Below are 23,970 nucleotides of genomic sequence, written 5' to 3'. Positions count from 1 at the left end.
CCATTAAGACTGTAAACAAGGGGAGTGCAAAGGCTGCAACTCTGCAGCTCCGTACCTGGTGGTGCTCTGGTGGGAAGGGCGAATCTCCAGGAACAGAGTGGGGTCCGGGAGGTTCTCGAGCCACACGGGGAAAAGAGGTTCCACTGCTGGAAGGCCATTTGGTAGAGACTGTTGAAGCCCCCTGGTCCCAGCAGACCCCGGAAGGCGGCCACATTTGCTGGTGCTGGGGCAAGGTCCTTAAGGGTGAAGCCTGGTGCCAGATGTGTGTTGTGATTTTCCATAATCCCTAAAATGCTGCTGCTCACTGTCTCGCAAACTTTTTCTGGGGCAGGCTGGCACCTGACCGCAGTCTCAGAGCACCGGCAGCAGCAGGGTTCAGCAAGCGTTCCTGGGTACAGCCGGCATTCAGGGTTGCTCAGTGAGACCCTCCCACAGAGGGGCAGAATGGGTCAAAGCCACAGTCCTTCAGAAGTAAGGGGCTGGGGAAAACAGGCACACCTGAGACAAAACTCCAGGGAGAGGTACTGCTGGGACCTGGCCACAGACAGTGAAAAAGCAGGGAGTGGGCGAGAGCTGAAATCAGAGGACGGGTGTGCGATTGCTGATCCGGGAGAACAGAGTTCCAATACTAGAGACTGGGTAGCTGGGTGACGCCATTTTCACGGCTCCCGCGCATGCGCATACACACCTACGAGCGCCACAATGCTCCACCCCAGTAGGCTAGCAACGCCATCTAGTGGAGAGCAGAGCTGTTACACTGAGCCCCACCCAACTGGGCCAACCTCGCTTTTCAAGAACACAAGTCTCACCCCTGGCTTAGTTTATGGGCCATAAAGCGCTACATAGACTGACTTCTAGGGGGATAATGAAGCAATTTCAGTCCTACTTCAGTCTGTTAGCGGGTTCATCTATTCAATTTTCTTTTTTCTTTTTTTTTCTTTTTCTCTTTTACACTCTTTTTCTTGAATACAGAAAGATAAAAAATTCATTTTTATTTTCAATTTTTTTAATATTTTTCTTTAATTTTTATTACTATATTTTTTACTTTTGTGTAAATTTTTTTCAAATTCTATTTTACTTCCATCATTTTATTTTAGTCTACTTCAGTGTATTCACTTTTTCAAATTTTCAAACAATTTCCTTTCTTTCTTTTTTTCTTTTTTTCTTCTTTTCCTTTTCTTGAATGCAGAAAGATAAACACTTCATTTTTACTTTCAGTTTATATTAAAAATATTTTTATTTAATTTTTTACTATTTTTTTGTTTTTATGTAAATTTTTTCAAATTCTATTTTACTTCCATCATTTTATTTTAATCTACTACAGTGTACTCACTTTTTCAAATTTTCAGATGATTTCTTTTTTCTTTTCTTTTTTATCTCTTTTATTTTTTTCATTTCTTTTCTTCTTAAATACATGAAAAGAAAAACTTCATACTTATTTTTTTATTAAAAATATTTTCTTTAATTTTTTTCTACTATATTCATTACTTTTCTGTATATTTTTCAAATTCTATTTTACCCCCATCATCTCATTTTAGTCTACTTCAGTGTATTCATGTTTTCAAATTCACAAATGGTTTCCTTTTTTTTTCTTCCCCCCCTTTTTTTTCCTCTAATCTGTCAAACCACTTTCAACACCCATACCAAAACACACCTAGGATCTAGCATCATCTATTCGATTTTTGTGTGTGGGTGTGTTTTTAATTTTTAATTTTAATATTTTTTAATTTTAATTTTTTTTAATTTCAAATTTTCTACCTCATTAATCCCTTTTCTCCCTTCAAGATGACAAAATGAAGGAATTCACCCCAAAAGAAAGAGCACGAAGGAACAGCCAGGGATTTAACCAACACAGATACAAGCAAGATGTCTGAACCAGAATTTAGAATCACGATAATAAGAATGCTAGCTGGAGTTGAAAATAGATTAGAATTCCTTTGTGCAGAGATAAAAGAAGTAAAAAATAGCCAGAATGATATTAAAAACGCTATAATTGAGCTGCAATCATGGATGGATGCAGCAGCGCCAAGGATGGATGAGGCAGAACAGAGAATCAGTGATATAGAGGACAAACTTGTAGAGAATAATGAAGCAGAAAAAAAGAGAGAGATTAAGGCAAAAGAGCACGATTTAAGAATTAAAGAAATCAGTGACTCATTAAAAAGGAACAACATCAGAATCATAGGGGTCCCAGAAGAGGAAGAGAGAGAAATAGGGGTAGAAGGGTTATGTGAACAAATCATAGCAGAAAACTTTCCTAACCTGGGGAAAGACACAGACATCAAAATCCAGGAAGCACAGAGGACTCCCATTAGATTCAACAAAAACCGACCATCAACAAGGCATCTCATAGTCAAATTCAAAAATACTCAGGCAAGGAGAGAATCATGAAAGCAGCAAGGGAAAAAAAGTCCATAACCTACAAGGGAAGACAGATCAGGTTTGCAGCAGACCTATCCATAGAAACTTGGCAGGCCAGAAAGGAGTGGCAGGATATATTCAATGTGCTGAATCAGAAAAATATGCAGCCAAGAATTCTTTGTCCACCAAGGCTGTCATTCAAAATAGAAGGAGAGATCAAAAGTTTCCCAGCCAAACAAAAATTAAAGGAGTTTGTGACCACTAAACCAGCCCTGCAAGAAATTTTAAGGGGGACTTTCTGAGGGGAGAAAAGATGAAGATAGATAGATAGATAGATAGATAGATGATAGATAGAAATACAAAAGCAACAAAGATTAGAAAGGACCAGAGAACACCACCAGAAACTCCAACTCTACAAGCATCATAATGGCAATAAATTCATATCTTTCAGTACTCACTCTAAATGTCAATGGACTCAATGCTCCAATCAAAAGACATAGGGTAACAGAATGGATAAGAAAACAAGATTCATCTATATGCTGTTTACAAGAGACCCACTTTAGACCTAAAGACACCTTCAGATTAAAAATAAGGGGATGGAGAACCATCTATCATGCTAATGGTCAAAAAACAAAAGCCAGAGTAGCCATACTTATATCAGACAATCTAGACTTTAAAATAAAGACTTTATCAAGAGATGCAGAGGGCATTATATCATAATCAAGGGGTCTATCCACCAAGAAGACCTAACAATTGTAAACACTTATGTGAATCAATTAATCACAATCATAAAGAAACTCATCGACAGTAATACCATAATAGTAGGAGACTTCAACACCCCACTCACGGCAATGGACAGATCATCTAATCAAAAAATCAACAAGGAAACAATGGCTTTGAATGACACACTGGACCAGATGGACTTAACAGATATATTCAGAACATTTCATCCTAAAGCAGCAGAATATACATTCTTCTCCAGTGCACATGGAACGTTCTCCAGAATAGACCATATACTGGGACACAAATCAGCCCTAAGTAAGTAAAAAAAGATTGAGATCATACCGTGCATATTTTCAGACCACAACGCTATGAAACTCGAAATCAACCACAAGAAAAAATTTGGAAAGGTAACAAATACTTGGAGACTGAAGAACATCCTACTAAAGAATGAATGGGCTAACCAAGCAGTTAAAGACGAAATTAAAAAGTATATTGAAGTCAATGAAAATGATAACACCACAACCCAAAACCTCTGGGATGCAGCAAAGGTGGTCATAAGAGGAAAGTATATAGCAATCCAGGCCTTCCTAAAGAAGGAAGATCTCAGATACACAACCTAACTTTATGCCTTAAGGAGCTGGAAAAAGAACAGCAAATAAAACCCAAAACCAGCAGAACACAAGAAATAATAAAGATTAGAACAGAAATTAATGCTATTGAAACCAAAAAAAAAACAAAACAAAACAGTAGAACAGATCAATGAAACCAGAAGCTGATTCTTTGAAAGAATCAACAAAATCGATAAACCACTAGCCAGCTTGATCAAAAAGAAAAAGGAAAGGAGCCAAGTAAATAAAATCAAGAATGAAAAAGGAGAGATCACAACCAACACAGCAGAAATAAAAACAATAATAAGAGAATATCATGAGCAATTATATGCCAATAAAATGGGTAACCTGGAAGAAATGAGCAAATTCCTAGAAACATATACACTACCAAAACTGAAACAGGAAGAAGTAGAAAATTTGAACAGACACATAACCAGTAAGGAAATCGAATTAGTAATCAAAAATCTCCCAAAAAACAAGAGTCCAGAGCCAGATGGTTTTCCAGGGGAATTCTACCAAACATATACACTACCAAAACTGAAACAGGAAGAAATAGAAAATTTGAACAGACCCACAACCAGTAAGGAAATCAAATTAGTAATCAAAATCTCCCAATAAACAAGAGTCCAGAGCCAGATGGCTTTCCAGGGGAATTCTACCAAACACCTATTCTCTTGAAACTGTTCCAAAAAATAGAAATGGAAGGAAAACTTCCAAACACTTTCTATGAAGCCAGCATTACCTTGATTCCAAAACCAGACAGAGACCTCACTAAAAAGGAGAACTATAGACCAATTTCCCTGATGAACATGGATGCAAAAAATCCTCAACAAGATATTAGCCAACCGGATCCAACAATACATTAAAAAAATTATTCCCCACGACCAAGTGGGATTTCTACCTGGGATGCAGAGCTGGTTCAATGTCCGCAAAACATGTGATTCACTACATCAATAAAAGAAAGGACAAGAACCATATGATCCTCTCAATAGATGCAGAGAAAGCATTTGACAAAATACAGCATCCTTTCTTGATAAAAACCCTCAAGAAAGTAGGGATAGAAGGAGCATACCTTGAGATCATAAAAGCCAGATATGAACAACACAATGCTAATATCATCCTCAATGGGGAAAAACTGAGAGCTTCCCCCTAAGGTCAGGAACAAGACAGGGATGTCCACTCTAGCCACTGTTATTCAACATAGTAGTAGAAGTCTTAGCCTCTGCAATCAGACAACACAAAGAAATAAAAGGCATCCAAATTGGCTAGGAGGAGGTCAAACTTTCACCCTTCACAGATGACATGATACTCTATATGGAAAACTCAAAAGATTCCACCAAAAAACTGCTAGAATTGATTCATGAATTCAGCAAAGTTGCAGGATATAAAATCAATGCAAAGAAATCGGTTGCATTCCTGTCCACCAACAATGAAGCGACAGAAAGAGAAATCAAGGAATTGAGCCCATTTACAGTTGCACAAAAAAACATAAAATACCAAAGAGTAAATCTAACTAAAGAGGTGAAAAATTTATACACTGAAAACTATAGAAAGCTTATGAATGAAATTGAAGAAGACACAAAAAAATGGAAAAAGATTCCATGCTCCTGGATAGAAAGAACAAATACTGTTAAAATGTCGATACTACCCAAAGCAATCTATACATTCAATGCAATCCCTATACAAAGTAACACCAGCATTCTTCACAGAGATAGAACAAATAATCCTAAAATTTGTATGGAACCAGAAAAGACCCCAAATAGCCAAATCGATCTTGAAAAAAAAAAAAACCAAAGCAGGAGGCATCACAATCCCAGACTTCAAGCTATACTACAAAGCTGTAATCATCAAGACAGTATGGTACTGGCACAAGAACAGACACTCAGATCAATGGAACAGAATAGAGACCCCAGAAATGGACAAACGTATGGCCACCTAATCTTTGACAAAGCAGGAAAGAATATCCAATGGAATAAAGACAGTCTCTTCAGCAAGTGGTGCTGGGAAAACTGGGCAGCGACACGCAGAAGAATGAACCTGGACCACTTTCTTATACCACACACAAAAATAAACTCAAAATGGATGAAAGACCTAACTGTAAGACAGAAAACCATCAAAATCCTCGAGGAGAAAGCAGGCAAAAACCTCTTTGATCTTGGCTACAGCAACTCCTTACTCAACATGTCTCCAGAGTCAAGGGAAACAAAAGCAAAAATGAACTACTAGGACCTCATCAAAATAAAAAGCTTCTGCACAGTGAAGGGAACAATCAGCAAAACTAAAAGGCAACCAACAGAATGGGAGAAGATATTTGCAAATGACAAATCAGATAAAGGGTTAGTATCCAAAATCTATAAAGAACTTATCAAACTCAACACCCACAAAACAAATAATCCAGTGAAGAAGTGGGCAAAAGACATGAATAGACACTTCTCCAAAGAAGACATCCAGATGGCCAACTGACACATGAAAAAATGCTCCACATCACTCATCATCAGGGAAATAAATCAAAACCACAATGAGATACCACCTCACACCTGTCAGAATGGCTAACATTAACAACTCAAGGAACAGCAGATGTTGGCGAGGATGTGGAGAAAGAGGATCTCTTTTGCATTGTTGGTGGGAAGGCAAGCTGGTGCAGCCACTCTGGAAAACAGTATGGAGGTTCCTCAAAAAATTAAAGATAGAACTACCCTATGACCCAGTTCCAACTGGTGCAAAATGAACCCAGTATCTTCCCTCACCAAAATTTGGACCTTTATTAGCATTGTATGATCTCTCTGAATGGCACCACCATTTTTTTTAACGTTTATTTATTTCTGAGACAGAGAGAGACAGAGCATGACCAGGAGAGGGGCAGAGAGAGAGGGAGACACAGAATCCGAAGCAGGCTGCAGGCTCTGAGGTGTCAGCATACAGCCCGACGCAGGGCTCGAACTCACAAACCATAAGATCATGACCTGAGCCGAAGTCAGTCGCTCAAGCAACTGAGCCACCCAGGCGCCCGAACCACCATTTAATCTATCATGGAACCCAAAACCCAGATGCTCTTCTTAACATTTCCCTCTCTCTCACCTGTTCTCCTGTTTTCCAACTCATCTCTCAGTTCTATCATTTCACTTCTGGCTGGTCCTTGAACCCAGCCATTTCTCTTTTCCTCCACAGTCACCTCTGTACTTGAGATTACCACCTTCCCTTGGACTAGAGTCATAGTGTCCAAACTGATCTCTCCCCATCCACTCCTGCTTCCCTCTAATTCATTCCCGCATAATAGCCAGAGTTTTGATTCATAACCAAAACCAGGTATCACCCTTCTACCATGAACAGTTCCCAATGCTCCTAGAATAAAGACTAAATTCCCTAACTGGTCTATGAGGCCCTTCATAACTGGCCTCTTTCTGAAGCTTTCCTCTCCCTCATTCTCTGTCCATCAGCCACACTAGCCTTTCCATTCCCTAAATATGCCTATGCCTCCTGGCCACAGAACTTTTTTTCAGGCTATTTCCTCTATCTGGACTCTCTCTACCCTTCTGTTTGACTCTACCCCAATCATCACTTTGCCAGAAAAGCCTTCTGGGACCTCTCTGCCTAGGACAACCAACCTGTTATGCACCTAAAATTACAGTGGTAATTTACATTTGTCTATATGATTCTTTGATTAATATCTGCTTCTCCAGTGCCTAACACACATATAAATATGACAGGAATTCTTATCCTGAGATGCAGAAATCTTTTAGACAGATCCATGGGTGCCTTGAAACTATGCAAAATTCTTCATGCATTGGCTAGCTGTATGCTTTTCTGCAGACATGGGCCACAGCTTATAACATATTCTCATCCATTAGGAGGAAATTAGACTCAGTAGTTGGTCCATTTTCTTATTTCTTGTTAGCCTGGAGCTCCCTGTTTAAAAGCAGAAGAGAAAGGAAAGATGAATACAAAAATTAATGCTATTCTGCATTATAATGCAAATTCCTATCTCCATTGTGTACCAGGGCTGTGTTATATATAAAAAAAATTAGGACAAATGTTCTTTTCCTCTTTATTGGTACTGCTCTGAAAATTGATGTTTGTCCTTGAGAAATCAATGTGTGTATGTGCATGATCTGATAATTGTCTCCTAGATCCTTAGAATACTGAATCTCTTTCTGGACTCTAGACTGTACAACTAGATTTAGAGGGGAAAGCCCACCCCTCACCCATGGTATTATTCTAGACTGAAACAACCAAGATGGGGACATGTACTGCTGGGGAATACTCAGATCAATAGGCTACCAGGCAGGAGAAAGAGAATGTGGACTAGAGTATATGATCCAAACCATTAGCAGTAGAAAAATGAAGGGTATTCTCTAACTGGACAGAGAATACTTTCCTGAGCAGCAAAGTGCAGGTGGGTGAATTCATAATAGATGTAGAGCAACCCTCCTCAGCTTTCACTTTTTCCAGATATGCCAAGGATGGAAATTCTAATGCGTGGGTGAGGGAAATCTAAGGCTTGGGTTGTGCCCTGCGGAAGGAGGCATAGAGAGAGCTCTGGGAGCACTTATGAGCTGCACTGAAGAAAGGCAGGCTATGAAGGAATGCTTCCCGTAAGAGAGAATATCTGAGCTGTATTTTGGATTAATGACATTTTTCATAAACTGTTTTGCAAAACCAATAGAAATCTTGGTGAGCAGAATTTAGGGAACTGAAGCACAGGTAAGTGAATATATTTCCCCAAAGAAAATATGAAGCATATGGTCTGACATATGATTTGGCAATAGGACAGAATATTTGAAATTGGGACTCGAGAAAAAGAGAGCATATGGTCACTCTAAGCATAGGGTGTAGCTTGGGAGAAGGGTCTAAGGTGTGAGAGGAATGAGCCAAAGAAAGAGTGACCGAAGGCACTGAGATTAAGCAAATGTCTAATGTCATCAACGTTGATTGCAGAGAGTTAAAAATAGAGCTAAGATATAGAGGCCAACCAAGATCCCCTGATGAGTTTCCTGCCCACTCTTCTCTCTCTGGTGTGACTGATACTAACAGCCTCCACCAATGTCCAGTAGGTGGGCTTTAGAACTGGGTAATGATTTTAAGGATTAAAATCATTTTTAATGATTTAAAATCCTGGGTAAGGATTTTAAGGTAATAACATACATGAGGGCCAGCAAAAAGCAGCAAAATAGTTGGGAAACAGGCAGCAAATACTGCTATAGAGATACTGACTCCACTTCCTCCGAACTCCCACCTTGAGACAAATACCAGCATTGCAACTATTTTATTCAATAGTTTAATATGTTCCTCAAGCTTATTTAATATACTCCTCAAATATAAGACTCAAGATGTACTTTTTATTTTCAAAAGTGAGACAGTATTTTTAAACCCCTCTCTCTCTCTTTCTCAAAATAAATAAGTGAAATTAAAATTTAATATACTTAGCATAATATTAATATGGCACTTCATGGGATAAGAGAAAATAAATTTTGAAAATCTAAGGACTTCTTGAGAAGGAAATAAGAGTGAAAATCAACCAGAAACCTATTTCAGGGAGGAAGAAATTTGTAAAAATTAAATAACTAGGTGGTGATGGCAAAGCAGACAATGACAATTTTTTGGAGGGGTTGATAATTATTTTCAGAACTTGAGCATACTTTTTTGCATTTCAGAACTAAGTGGTTAATCTCAAACATCAACCTTGAAGAAAATGGGCACTTGATAGGAGCAAATAATTCAAAAAAGAGGGAATGCAAGGCCAAAAAATATATTAAAATGTTTAGCCTCCCTACTAACCAGTAAAACAATGAGATATCCGTTTATCAAACTACAAATGTTAAAAGGAACAATAGTCAGTGCTATTGAGGGTAGACATCCCAGAGATGAATAATGGGAGCATAAAAAGGTAAATTTTCTGGCAAGTACTTTGGCAAAATATAAGAAAATTCTCAAAAATTGAGCACAGCTTCTGATGTAAAAATTCCAATATTTATTTTGGGAAAATAAACCTTCAGGGATAGACTATTTAATTTTATTTTTTAAAGTAGGTTTCGCACTCATTGTGCAGCCCAACATAGGGCTTGAACCCTGAGATCAAGACCTGAGCTGAGATCAAGAGCTGGACACTTAACCTATTGAGCCACCCAGGCGCCCCAGATTATGTAACCTTTTTTAAAAGAATAGTGTTGTGTTTTTAAAGTTTATTTTAAAAAAACCTCTGACAGTGTGGAGCCCCACATGGTGTTTGAACTCAACAAAACGTGAGATCATGACCTGAGCTGAAATCAAGATTTGAATGCTTAACCAACTGAGCCACCCAGGCACCCCAAGATTATATAATTTTTAATAGTCTTGTTGATAAAAACTAAAAGTGTCCAAGAGTTCATTGATGACATGTTATGATACTTCCATACATCGTAAAGTATGCAATCATTTAAAATATCGGTGTACATATACACGGAAAAAAATTCACAGTACTGATAATAAAGCAGGCTTTGAAATAGTGTAAACAGTTTGGCCCCCAATTGTTTTAATGTTTATTTATTTATTTTGAGAGAGAAAGAGAGTACTCATGTGCACGTGTGCAAAAGTGGGGGAAGGGGCAGAGAGAGAGGGAGAGAGAATCCCAAGCAGGCTCCGTGTTGTCAACACAGAGCCTAATGTGGGGCTCTATCCCACCAACAGTAAGATCATGACCTGAGCTGAAATCAAGGGTCAGACACTCAACCAGCTGAGCCACCCAGGCACCCTTGACCCCAAATTTTAAAAATTACATAAAAAGAATACCAAAATGGCAGTGGCGGAATTATGGATGCTTATTTCTAGTCATCTTCTTCTGCTTTCTATTTTTCTTTAATAGAGAGGTACTATTTATGCAATAACATTTTCTTAAATATTTGTTTTTGAGAGAGAGAGCATGCATAAGCAGGGGAGAGGCAGAGAGGGAAAAGGACAGTGGATCCAAAGTGGGCTGCATGCTGACAGCAGAAAGCCCCACATGGAGCTTGAACTCATGAACCATGAGATCATGACCTGAACCGAAGTCGGACGCTTAGCCAACTGAGCCACCCAAGCACCCCTGTAATAACATTTTAATAATCATTTGAGGAACAGTGAGTATCCTCACTGAAGGTTTTATCTCCAAAGGACAAAACAATCCAAGCACAGGAGTGTGAGGATGTCATGAAGGAGAAAACGAATGAGAGAGGGATGGTCTAACTATCAGGAGAAATGACGAAGAACTTTACATATGCTCCAAAGATGAATAGTTGAGTGGCTTTTTTTAAGTCACCACTTCCTTCTGTTTTTTTGACTTAATTTTTTTTTTCTTGGAGAAACAAGCGTTCATAAATTTTGGGGAAGGCGGGGTATGGGATGGGATGGGATGGGATGGGATGGGATGGGATGGGGAAATTCAAAGACTTCCTGCCATCAGCTTTACTTCTAAGTGATTGTACATTCTGTCAATGTTTGTTTATCTCACCACCAGGGGAAAACGATTCACAACAGTCTCAACCATGAGAAATATCTCAGGATTTAACAATACAGTAAGAATAATCATTATTGATGCTTTTGCTACACCTTTAAAATATTAAAAGACTTCACTAACATCACATAGGGTTTGTAGTAACCCAAGCAGCTGAATTAACCATCCGGTCATGGTGAAACGTTGGTTTCCAAACTGCTTCCACACAAAGGTGTCTGTTTCAGTGAAGGTTCACCGCAGCAGTAACAAAGACCAACTGTCACTGATTTAAGCAGAACAATCGTTAATTAAAATAACATAGGGTTACACCTCCATAATTTTTTTTTTTAAAGAAAGAATATATTGGGTGGCTCACAGAATTACTGGAAGGGTTAGACAACCAGGCTTCAAGCTAAACAGCAAAGATGAACTTCCCATTGTGGTTTTCCTGGGACTGAAAGGTTTTCAGGGATTCAGAGCTTTCCAAGCAAGAACTGAAAAAGTGCTAGGCAAATTGTGACAAGGTGGTCACCCTAGAGCTGGTGCCACAGACATCAAGTACTTGATGCACTTTGGCTGTTAGAAACTGTTGCTTTATAGTAACTGTACTGACACTAGGAAAGACAGTGACAAGGAGAAAGAGAGAAAGAAACAACTTGTATCTTTAACTTGGAATCAAAGGTCGAGCATAGATGTGTGATTAAATACATATTTGCACCTTAGCAGCAAGAGAGGCAAAGAAAGTATTTCAGATCTTCTATTTCCATTATGGGAGAAATCTTTGCAGGTCACCAAGATTTACAAGGTGAAGAATTCTCTAAATATAGGGAAGCAGGTCGGGTGGCCCAAATAATGACCAATTTCCACTATAGTATCCATTTTTTAAAAAAATCTAAGAACGCAAAAGCAATCATTCATCTGGTGTATAGTGGTTTCTTTGACTTAAAATTGAGTTTTAAAAGTCAAATTAACAGAATGTTACTATAATATTATCTTAATTATTTGGCCACACAATGCCTGTTATAAACCTTAATCTGTATGATGAACATAATTCTGTATTTGAGTTGTAAACAATTTAATCTTTCTGACTTTTGTGCATCACAAAGGATTGGTTTGTTTCCATTATTTACCCAGGGGAAAAAAATTGTTGCTTCTCTATCATTTCTAATACATCTAGAGGAGACAAATAGTTACACAAAGGCTACAGTGTTTGCCAGGAAGAGATGGACTTTAATGGAAACCTTTTATCTAGGACAAACCTTAAGAACAGTAATGGACAGTGTGTTCTACATAGCTATTTAGCTTTCACTCTTACATTTGTTGTGGTTAAGTGATTTGAGCAAAGGATTTCAAGTCAGCGCTCATGTATTTTTCTTAGCTATTCATTTCTCTTACAGAATGACCTTGAACAAACCCCTTAAATTTTTTGGTTTTGTCTTTATATTCCAAACTATAAAGTGGGAATGCCTGTAATTAACATTTACTGACAGATGGTAACGAATAAAACAATAGAACAAGAATTCTGGTCCTGCTTTTCATGTTGTAGTTGTGAGGTCTTGGTCATGTCACTTAAGTTCTCATGTCTCAGTTTCCTCAATGTATAAATGATAATAATGCCTGCATTATCTACTTCAAAATACAGATGGAACAGCATTTTCAAAAATATGGAACAGTGAATGCAAAGTATTAGTATTGAATTAATGCCAAAAATGCAGAGTGCTTCCTTTGATTTTACCCAGAAAATATATCTCTGAAAATCAATCCAAAATTATAGAAGCTAATAGACAAGCCCTTTTAAGTTTGTGGTTACCTTCTCGGTGGCAGATTTTTAAATAGTAATTATTAATGCAGTTTTCTTTCACTTGCTGTTTCCTAGACTCCAATCTCTCAAAAGTTTTCTGAATTGTATTTGTATTCCCTGAAGTCCTGGGATGCTCTTCTGAGGTTTTTTGTATTTTGTTTTTTGCTTTTTAAAATCTAAGATGTCCAAGATAAGATTCCATACAAGAGGCAGCTATTACTGCAGCAAAGAGAAGATAGTAGAATTGTTCGACTTAAATAACTGCCCCCTATTGGAGGTATAAAACATAAATTTCGTTTATAATGAGAGGGAACAAATGGAGAGAAGAATCTGTTAGAAGAGGTTTGCTTGACAAAGATGCCATATCTACTTTGTAAAATTACCAAGTGCCATGGGATTAGGAAAGTACTTGCATACCCCCTACGAAGAGCCTCCTTTGTTTCCTTGCTCTCTGGTCCTTTAAATAGTGCCTGGATAATCTCACATGAACTCTCTGGAGCTGTGAATTTATAGATTAAAAACTGCTGATTTAGGACAGCCGTGTGATTAATCAGGGCACCAGAAATACAAGCAAGCAGGCAGGATGATTATTCTGGCAGCTTCATAATTTGGACTCTTCAGTAAGAAAAAAAGAGCTCAAGCCCACTCCTTTACAAAAGTTCTTATTATATCTCAACCTTCATGTCTAAACCTAAATAGAATTCCTTTCTATTTTTAATACCCTTTCAACAAAGTGAAAGCTGAATTTGTACACCAGTTTTTGTCTTTTATCCATCAACACTCTGGTCAAAGACCAATTACACTGCCTGTTAATCTCAAGTGGGATAAACCCTTCTGACTTTTTCCTCACACCTACTCTAAGTGTATTTATCACAAAAATTTGGCGAATGATCTGATTTAGAAGAGGAGGTGCTGCCTGCTTCTCTGGGTGACCTTGGGAAAATCTCTCAGATTCTTTTCCTAGGGAATGTAATATAGTTAATAAAGAACTATGTGATCTGTCTTGCCCACTCAAAACAATTTTGTCAGCTGACTTCTTGACTGAGAGGCAGAACTTATTTGTGAAGTTAAATGTTCAACTCAGTATCACTTATACGTTAACTAAGAATATAAAGGAATTTGACTCGGGTCTTCGTGGGACTTAACCATGAAAACTCCTACACATTAATACAAGTAAAATGCAAATGATGCCACACTATGCCCCGAAGAAACTATAAAGATGTATAAGAAATTATCCTTGATCTCAAGGATCTTACAGGCCAGTAATGACTTGCTACAATTGCTGACACATTTTAAAGGGCTCAGTTGAGAAAACAACTGAGAGTACTCACCGTGTACAAGACATGGTAGAAAAATAATAATTATTGCAGTGTCCTAAATAATGTCTCTTAAATATTGTGATTACCAATGAACGCTTGTCTTCATTTTTTAAAATTTTTAATGATTTATTTATTGTTGAGAGAGAAAGCATGAGCAGGGGAGGGGCAGACAGAGAGGGGGACAGATGATCCGAAGCAGGCTCTCTGCTGGCAGATGTGAGGTTCGAACTTAAGAACCACAAGATCATGACTTGAGCCACCAGGCACCTCTTGTCTTCATTTTTTTAAAAAGTGAACAACTTTAACAAGATATATTAAAGAAGAGTCCTCAGTCCTACCCATCATTCCTCTCATATCAAGGACAATTACTTTCAACTCTAGATGACTTTCCTCCCACGCACCTCTATACTCTAGATACCACGCTTCTATTGCTACACCACTTTCTTTTAGTAGGCATTCTCTATTGGTTTTCCTCACCCCACCACAATTAAACACATGCATATACAGTCAGTGTCCCATTCCTCATCATCATAGTATAGTGATTAGATAAATAGATGGTGTTTATATTATTAGATGTATATATGTTGACAAAAACTGAACTCCATGCTTTGGAACCAAAATATAATGCAAAGACAGAGTTTGGGATGAAGAGGAAAAGTAGCTTTATTGCTTTGCCAGGCAAAGGAGGTTGCAGCAGGCTAAAGCCTTCAAAACTGCAAGCCCACTGGAGGAAGTGGGGAGGGGGCTTTATAGGGAAATACAGGATCTAGCTGGTCTTGATAGGAATTGTGTACTGCCAGCCTCCTTAGTCGTGTCTTCAGGGTAGGACTGGGTTCCTAAAACAAAAGGCTAAGAAGGGAGAAGGCAAGGTTTGCAGAAGCGAAGGAAAAGGTTACTTAGTTTAAAATAATGCTTCTCGAAGCATTTGTGCAGCCATTTTGATTTTTGTTCAACATTATGCTTTTAAGGCATTTCAATGGTGATTTCAGAACAGAGTCAACTATCGTCATTTTTTTTTTCCTGCAAATGTTTTGCTTTCCCTGGAGTTAATAATTTTCATGTGTATGTTTGCTTAATTTTCTAACCACTAATTCAATCAGTCTCTCTTCTGGTTGATAAATATTCTATCAGTTTTATCTTGCTAAATATTTCCGTCCCAGGGCCTCTGACCTACTCCAACTTTGACTTGTGGCATAGCTGTTGTCCTAGGATCTCCCTTTGCAAACATCTTGGAGGTTCCTTTCTCTTTTCTCCTAGGAAAGGTCTTTTGTTTTGATGGAACCCAACCTTCAGTAAGTTCATGAGAAAGGACACCTGGGAAGTAAATTTTTTGAGATCTTGCATGTCTGAAAATGTCTTCTTTCCCTCTACATGCATACTGGATATGGAACTAATACATAAATATACAGAGATATAGAATATAGAAGTAATTTTCCCTGGGAATTTTGAGACAATTTCACCATTGCTTTCTTTTTTTTTTTTTTTTTGAAGGTCTAAGAAATTTTATTTTATTTTATTTTTTTAATATATGAAATTTATTGTCAAATTGGTTTCCATACAACACCCAGTGCTCATCCCAAAAGGTGCCCTCCTCAATACCCATCACCCACCCTCCCCTCCCTCCCACCCCCCATCAACCCTCAGTTTGTTCTCAGTTTTTAACAGTCTCTTATGCTTTGGCTCTCTCCCACTCTAACCTCTTTTTTTTTTTTTTCCTTCCCCTCCTCCATGGGTTTCTGTTAAGTTCACCATTGCTTTCTGCTTTCCGGTATTACTACTGAGGACTCAAAAGACATTCTGATTCTTGATCCTTTGTATGAGACCTCTTTTTTCCTTTTTGGAAGTTTGTAGTCTCTTCTCTTCATCTCTTGTGTTCTTAAATTTCATAGTAATGTGTCTGGGTGTGGGTCTTTTTTCATCCCTGGTGGCGCATATACACTGAGTGAGATCTTTCAATCTAAAAACTCATGAGGTTCAGTTCCGGGAAATTTTTGTAAATTATCTTCTTAATGCCTCCCCAATTGTTTTCTTATTTCTCTCTGTCTGAAACTCCTATTATTCAGATGTTGGACCTCTTGACCTTGTTCTCTGGATTTTTTTCTTCTCTTATTTCCTAGCCCTTGGTGTTTTTGCTCTACCTTCTGGATGATTCCTCAACTGGATCTTCCAACTCTTCTGCCAAGATTTTCATCTATGCTACCATAACTTTAATTCCAAAGAATAATTTTTGCAATCTGAATATTGTTTTTATGTAGCATCTTGTTTCATGAATGTAATATCTTGTATTTAAGTTTTTTCTCTCCTTGCCTCATTGCTATTTCCTCAAATATTCTTCTTTATATTTATTTATTTGGGATTGTATCTTTCTTTATAAGTTTTCTTCAACTTTCTGTTAATTGTTTGCTCATATTTAAGAGTATGACACTAAAAACTAATTGAAAGCTTTAAGTATCTGGATGGAACTAGAGAGTATCATGCTAAGTGACATAAGTCAGTCAGAGAAAGACAAATACCATATGACTTGACTCATATGTGGAATTTAAGAAAGAAAAGGGGCAAAAAGGGGAGAGAGAAAGGCAAAACAAGAAATCAACTGTTAACAGGCACCTGGGTGGCTCAGTCGGGTAAGTGTCAGACTTTGGCTCAGGTCATGATCTCATGGTTCATGGGTTTGAGCCCCACATCGGGCTCTGTGCTGACAGCTCAGAGCCTGGAGCCTGCTTTAGATTCTCTGTTTCCCCCCCCCCCCCGCCCTCTTCTCTCTCTGCCCCTCCCCCTCTCATGCTCTCTCTCTCTCTCCCTCTCTCAAAAATAAATAAACATTAAAAATTAAATTAAAAAAATAGACTCTTAACTATGGAGAAGAAACTGGTGGTTACTGGAGGGAAGGTGGGTTCAGGGATGGGTGAAGTAGGTGATGGGGATTAAGGAATGCACATGCCATGACACCACTCAATGGTGATGTATGAAAGTGTTGAATCACTGTATTGTACACCTGAAACTAATATAACACTTAAAATTAAATTAAAAACTTTTTAAATAGAAACTTTTAAGTATATGTCAGTTCTGAGCTTTAGGGCTGGGCTGTTTGTTGAGGGACCCCCAAACTGATATCTTTAGCTTTCTTCATGGGCTGGTCTGATCCTCAGAGAAGGATCTTCCAATCTGACTGCCAATGTCGGCGTCAGACAAGGTAAGAGAACTCAGCATTCAGATACACTCTCATTCCCACATGTCTGGTGTGTTACCCCACGTTCCACTATGACTGATGACCCTCAGACCAGACACTCTCATTTTTACCCTCCCCAAAGAAGGAGTCTCTAGTCTATGGTGGGGGCTGGGAATAGATAACCAGCAGTGTGGAGTAAGAAACAAGATTTAGCTATCTGTTCCATCATTAGCTTTCAACTAATCTTCCGTTTTTAACATTCTCCAACTTTTATTTCCATTTCCAGAGGTGCCTGGTCCTGATAATCCCTGGCATTTTAAGCATTTCTGCGATGGAAATCAGTTTATTTCCCCTACTAGGTTAAGAGCCCACTTTCTCTGGACTCCTCTGAGTAACCACCAACCTGTCTGCTTCATAGCCTATGAAATGTCTTTGATGTTGTTTATTCTCATCTTTACTAGCTTGTCAGTTTATGGCCTTAAATTTTTTTTTAACTAAGTTTTAGTGGAATTTCTGAAGGGAGGAAAATTAGATGCATGTGTTTCCTTTTACTGAGAACCCCCAATTTATTTTTTTACCGAGAGACTAGTGAATCAAAGGAATTTAATTAAAACCAGAGCCATCATAGAGAAGCTATTAGAAACTAACATAGCTCTCCTCTTGTTCCAGCAGGCCCCAATGAAAAGGAAAAAAAAAATGGCATGTTACTCCAAAAATGGAGTACAAAAATGGAGGCCTATTAAAATATGGGTAGGCTAAAGCATACTACTAATCAATGAAATCTTTTCTTCTGCAATATTAATTTAGACTGTGCTCTTAGTAAAAATTTGTACCTGCTTTTTTATTAATATACTTATTTTTAGAGCAGTTTTAAGTTTATAGAAAAATTGTACAAAAAGTACAGAGAGTTCCAAATATCCCTTATTTTCCCCCACATAGTCTCTCCTATTATTAACATCTTGCATTAGTAGGATACATTGTTACAATTTACAAACCAATATTGATATACTATTAAAGTCCATGGTTTCCTTTAAGGTTTCTTCTTTGTGTTAAACAATGTTTTGGGTTTTGAAAACTGCATGTATCCAACATTATCATGTATCCAACATTGCAGTATAATACAGAATAGTTTCACCACCATAAAAATCCCCTTTGCTCTACCTATTCAATCCTCTTTCCCTCTCCCCAAATCACTGGCACCCACTGAGTTTTTTACTGTGTCAATAGTTTTGCCTTTTCTACAGTGTCATGTTGTTCACATTATACAGTATGGAGCCTTTCACACTGGCTTTTAACACTTTAAACATTACCAGTAACCTTAACTGTTCAGCTAGAGAAACTTCTTTTTCTGGGTCCCTCTTAAAGCTGAGAACCTTTTGTGTTAACCTGAAAATAGGTCAGAGCAGCATATCCATGTGATACACATTACCTCCCAAATCCAAGGGGGTTCACCAAGGACAGTTGTTTCTTGAACAACAGGGGACTTAGGGGTGCCAAGCCCACACAGAGTCAAAAATCTTTGTATGACTTTTGACTCCCCCCAAACTTATTACCCTACTGTTGACTGGAAGCCTTACCAATAACATAAACAGTCTATTGACACATATTTTGTATTATATATGGTAGTCTTATAATAAAGTAAGCTAGAGAAGAGAAAAAATTAAGAAAATTGTAAGGAAGAAGGGCTCCTGGGTGGCTCAGCCAGTTAAGCGTCCGACTTCGGCTCAGGTCATGGTCTCGTGGTTCATGGATTCGAGCCCCACATTGGGCTCTGTGCTGACAGGTCAGAGCCTGGAGCCTGCTTCAGATTCTGCGTCTCCTTCTCTCTCTGTCCCAACCCCGCTAGCGCTCTGTCTCTCAAAAATAAATAAATGTTAAAAAAAATTTTTAGGGGTGCATGGGTGGCTAAGTTATCTGGCTATAACTTAGGTCACGATCTCGTGGTTCATGAGTTCAAGCCCTGCATTAGGCTCTGGGCTGACGGCTCAGAGACTGGAGCCTGCTTCCAATTCTGTGTCACCCTCTTTCTCTGCCCCTCCCCCATTTGCACTCTGTCTCTCTCTGTCTTTCAAAAAACGAATATATGTTTAAAAAAAATTAAAAAAAAATTTTAAGAAAATTAAAAGGAAGAGAAAATACATTAACAATACTGGACTATACTAACTGAAAACAATCCATTTATAAGTGGACCAAGGCAGTTCAAACTCGTGTTGTTCAAGGGTCAACTGTCTTGTGTCTCTTTCTTAGTGGTAGAGCAAGTGGCAACCTGATCTTCATTCTAGAGAGAAAATCCCAACTTATCCAGGCTGAAGTGCAAGTAGCTCTGAGCCAGTTGTGCCCAAAGTGTGCTAGATTATAATGGTGTTGAAAGAATAAAGTTTGTTAGAAGAACCACAACAAGACTTTGATGCAAAACAAAGCTACGACCCCTTATGTAAAATTATGTAATATACTGGCACCTGAGTGGCTCAGTTGTTTAAGCATCCAACTGTTGGTTTTGGCTCAGGTCATGACCTCACAGTCGTGGGACTGAGCCCCAATTCGAGCTCCATGCTGGGTGTGGAGCCTGCTTGGAATTCTCTCTCCCTCTCTCCCTCTGTCTCTGTCTGTGTCTCTCTCAAAAAATAAAATAAAATTACATAATATATTATATAAAATATAGTAAAAATTTACATATATATAATACATATGTATATTTATTTGGTAACAGCCTGTGGCTTACTATTGATCCATGAGAGACACTCAATGCATGCCCCTGAGATACCTCGTTTTCATCATGAACTTAGTATCGTCTAGCCAGACATAAAGCCAAGCATCAGCACACCATCATCAAGTGGAAACAATGTAAACAAGACTACACCCAAACAGGTGCCAAAGTCACAAAAAAGTTATACATGCAGTGGCTTACACTCCACATGCCTTTTTTCTGACTTCTCTATCGGACCTCCCACATCCTACTTCTGTGACCTCATGGATACATCCTTAAGATCACTTGCCTCAAGAGAAAAAAAAATCCAACCAAATTTATAGAAAGCTCTGCACAGTATGGTAGCTCTCACTCTAAATGAACTTCTGTGACATTCAACTCCATTTAGGCAAATGCTGAAGGACAGTGCAAAAGAGATATCCTTCTCGTGGGAAAAATTTCAAGAACTATAAGTCAGTGGGTATTCTGTTTCTTGCAACTGAAAATACCCTACATGATATGAATTTTCCATATAACATTATTTTAGGCTAATGAATTCTGTGAGTCAACAGTTTGACACTCATTCAATTTACAGATCTTGTCTTGCACCCTCCCACCCAGAAGCAGTTGGTGCAAACCCTAAAGAACAGTGACATGGCTACTGAAAACTCAGTTACACTGCCAGCTAGGGGATCATGCTATATTGAGATGGGAAGCGGGGGTGTGGTCCTGCCCGATGAAGTAAATGCTCTATACCCTTGGCAAATATATGGTACACTTTCTCCTCTCCAAGAAACAAAGGAATGAAAATGGGGTTATGCCTCCCACAGATTAACCAAATGGCCCGTGCACAAAGTGTTTTATTTCCTGTCCTGATGACTTGGGCTCTATTAGTTTAGCAATTTGAATAAATAAGGTAAAAGTACATCCATCAAGGACACAATAACTTTGTGGAGTAGACAGGTAGAAATGTCTTTTAAGCAGGATCACAATTCAGATGAGAAAACAGGACTGGAGACAGCAGTTTGAGACTCACCAGGTACCAGATGTGAAGGTGTAAGAGTACATTAATCTAGACTGAAGACTGAGCAGCCAACCAAAACCTGTGCCTTGGGAAATCCTGCAGTTGGAGGCTGGAGGAGTGGAGAACAGGCTGATGCGGTATTGATAAAAATCAATGAAGCATTTCTAGCTTTAAATGGTACTTGGCCAGCAGCCCCTGATTCAGCCTCTCCCAACTGCTGCCTGAAACACATAAAAAGACAAAGAGAAATTATAAAAGTCATACCAATGCAGATCACAAAAAATGACAAGCCTCTTACTGTCAGGAGGAAGACTCCAACTTATAAGGCTGATGAAGTTGGATTCAGAAAAACAATCGGTGGCCCATTCATGCTCTGCATCATTACACAGAGCAGATCTACCCATCTGAAAGAAGACAGGGAGTCTGAGCATCCTTCCCCTGCTGTCAGCTTGCTGACTCAGAACGTCAGGGTCCATGCAGAGCTGCAGATTGACTGAGCAGCTGGTCCTTCTGTGGAGCCATATCTTTTTGGTTATGGTAATGTTGGAGGCTATCATCTTCCTGCATGCATCTGGAGACTGCAACTTCCAAAAGTTTGTAGGGAAGGATGGGGTGGGGATGGAGAGCAGGTGCTAGTTCATCTGTCCTGGCAGATTTGTCCCTGTGAACAAAGTCTATAGGCAGAGTGTTGGTCACATGCCTGCAGAGCTGATGATAGATCAGGAATTCCATTGGTTTGGTTTGTCAGAGAACCAGCTAGTTCCTGTATCTCAGGTAGTGACATTTGGACCACAATGTCCTATCACAGTATAGCAAGGCCATGGAAGACAAAAATCACTGGGAATTACTGTGGACATGGGTGTATTAATCTGGCCTCTAGTTAGAAATCTGAGAGTGGTACGAAAGGAAATCCATATTTCCTGCCTGGGTGTATGACAGATATGTTGGATATAGGTGGGAATATAAAGTGGGAAAACCACCCAAACTAACCTAAGGTCTTAATTCCCTCCAAATCTAGCACTATGAAAAGCTATCACATGCTTGTGTGTTTAATTTCTTCACGTTAACATCCCTGGCTCTGTCTCTAGAACCTACTAGCTAAGGTCAGTCTTGCCTGAAAATACTTGAAAAAGATCCAGTTCTTGAGTTCATTTTCCCCCACAGATTTCATGTTTCAGATTATTGTTTGTTTCTCAAGGCTCCCTAACAAGGCTCGTAGACAGGGCTCCCCTTTGCTCCCTCCCCACAACTGTTGGCCAGTTCTGCCTACAGGCACACAACCTGCCCCCAATCCTGATCCACATTGGGCACCCAAACCCTCTTCTTGCCCAAGAAAGATATGTAAAATAATATAGATAAGGGAGAAGTAATGTAATCCAGAAGATTTACCTACCTCTGAAAGTGATTTTCATTTAGAAATCTGTTTGACATCCTAAATAAGAAAGCGAGAAGTTATGGCCTGTACAAAAGAGAATCAGAAGGAACAAAAGAAGAGAAGATGAGATAAAACCCAAACTGAGAGGGGTGCTTGGGTGGCTCAGTCAGTTAAGTGTCTGACTTCGGCTCAGGTCATGATCTCACGGTTCATGGGTTTGAGCTCCGCTTCAGGCTCTGTGCTGGCAGCTCAGAGCCTAGATCCTGCTTCGGATTCTGCCTCTCCCTCTCTCTCTGCCCCTCCCCTGCTCACACTCTGTCTCTCTCTCTCAAAAATAAATAAAACATTAAAAGTTTAAAAAAAAAGCCCCAAACTGAGGATTACAAGTATGTCTGAGGAGTAACCCAAAAGAATTTGGACAAAGTAATAGTAAATCAAAGACAAACTGATAAAAAAATGTTTGGGCCTAAAAGAAGATTTTAAAATAGAGAAAAACAGTGGCACCTGGGTGGCTCAGTTGGTTAAGCATCCAACTTGGACTCAGGTCATGATCTCGTAGTGCATGAGCCCGAGCCCCAGGTCAGGCTCTGTGCTGACAGCTCAGACCCCGGAGCCTGCTTCAGATTCTGTGTCTCCCTCTCTCTGTGTCCCCCTTCCCCACTGACACTCTGTCTCTCTCTTTCTCGAAAATAAATAAACATTAAAAAAATAATAAATATTAGTAAAATAAAATAGAAACATTACAAAATAAATGGGGAAAGCTACCACTTCTAACGTTTATTTATTTTTGAGACAGAGAGAGACACAGCATGAATGGGGGAGGGGCAGAGAGAGAGGGAGACACAGAATCAGAAGCAGGCTCCAGGCTCTGAGCCATCAGCCCAGAGCCCAACGCGGGGCTCGAACTCGCGGACCGCGAGATCGTGACCTGAGCCGAAGTCGGACGCTCAACCGACTGAGCCACCCAGGCGCCCCAACCACTTCTAGACATATATGGTGGGAGATGGGAATGAGATGAAAATAATTTTATAAGCATTCAGACAGACTAAGACAGATCATTTATAAATGACCAAACATCAGGTAGTCTTCATTTAGAGCTTCCACTGTAACAGAGTCTGTAACAGAGTTTGGAGGGATAAAATTTGAAATCCAAGCTATTGTTTAAGTGTGAACCAAGTGTGAAGCAACGTGTTTAGGAGTGATGGCAAGAGAAAAACATGAGAGGCTTCAGAATAGAACAACGTTCATATTCCTCTCCCTTAAAGAAATCTTGAGTATATATTCAACTAATAATGAAATCAAAATAAAAGTTCCAGATGAGGAAGTTGTGCTGTAAAATATGGGCAATGGACATTAACACCCATTAAACATTATTTATTCATTCATTCATTCAATTCACAGATATTTATTGACTTGCTATTTACTTGCTAAGCATTGGGAATGCAGCAGTGAACAACAAG

The 23,970-nt window shown here is 38.9% G+C and overlaps 1 long non-coding RNA gene across 2 annotated transcripts in view; it reads right to left on the bottom strand.

The window, feature by feature from the left end:
• Window positions 1-6,282: 6,282 nt before the first annotated feature.
• Window positions 6,283-23,970, bottom strand: part of LOC109495580 — a 50,385-nt gene continuing 32,697 nt past the window's right edge. Inside the window, exons 2-4 of one of the 2 annotated variants that reach the window (XR_006591837.1) lie at window positions 22,529-22,567; window positions 21,148-21,356; window positions 6,283-7,598 (exon numbers count right to left, since the gene is read on the bottom strand). This is a non-coding gene — a long non-coding RNA (uncharacterized LOC109495580). The remainder of the gene's footprint in view (window positions 7,599-21,147; window positions 21,357-22,528; window positions 22,568-23,970) is intronic. The other variant, XR_006591838.1, reaches the window with a different exon arrangement.

The sequence above is a fragment of the Felis catus genome, chromosome F1, assembly GCF_018350175.1.
Source record: "Felis catus isolate Fca126 chromosome F1, F.catus_Fca126_mat1.0, whole genome shotgun sequence".
NCBI lineage: Eukaryota > Metazoa > Chordata > Mammalia > Carnivora > Felidae > Felis > Felis catus.
This window is presented reverse-complemented; position numbering and strand designations above follow the sequence as displayed.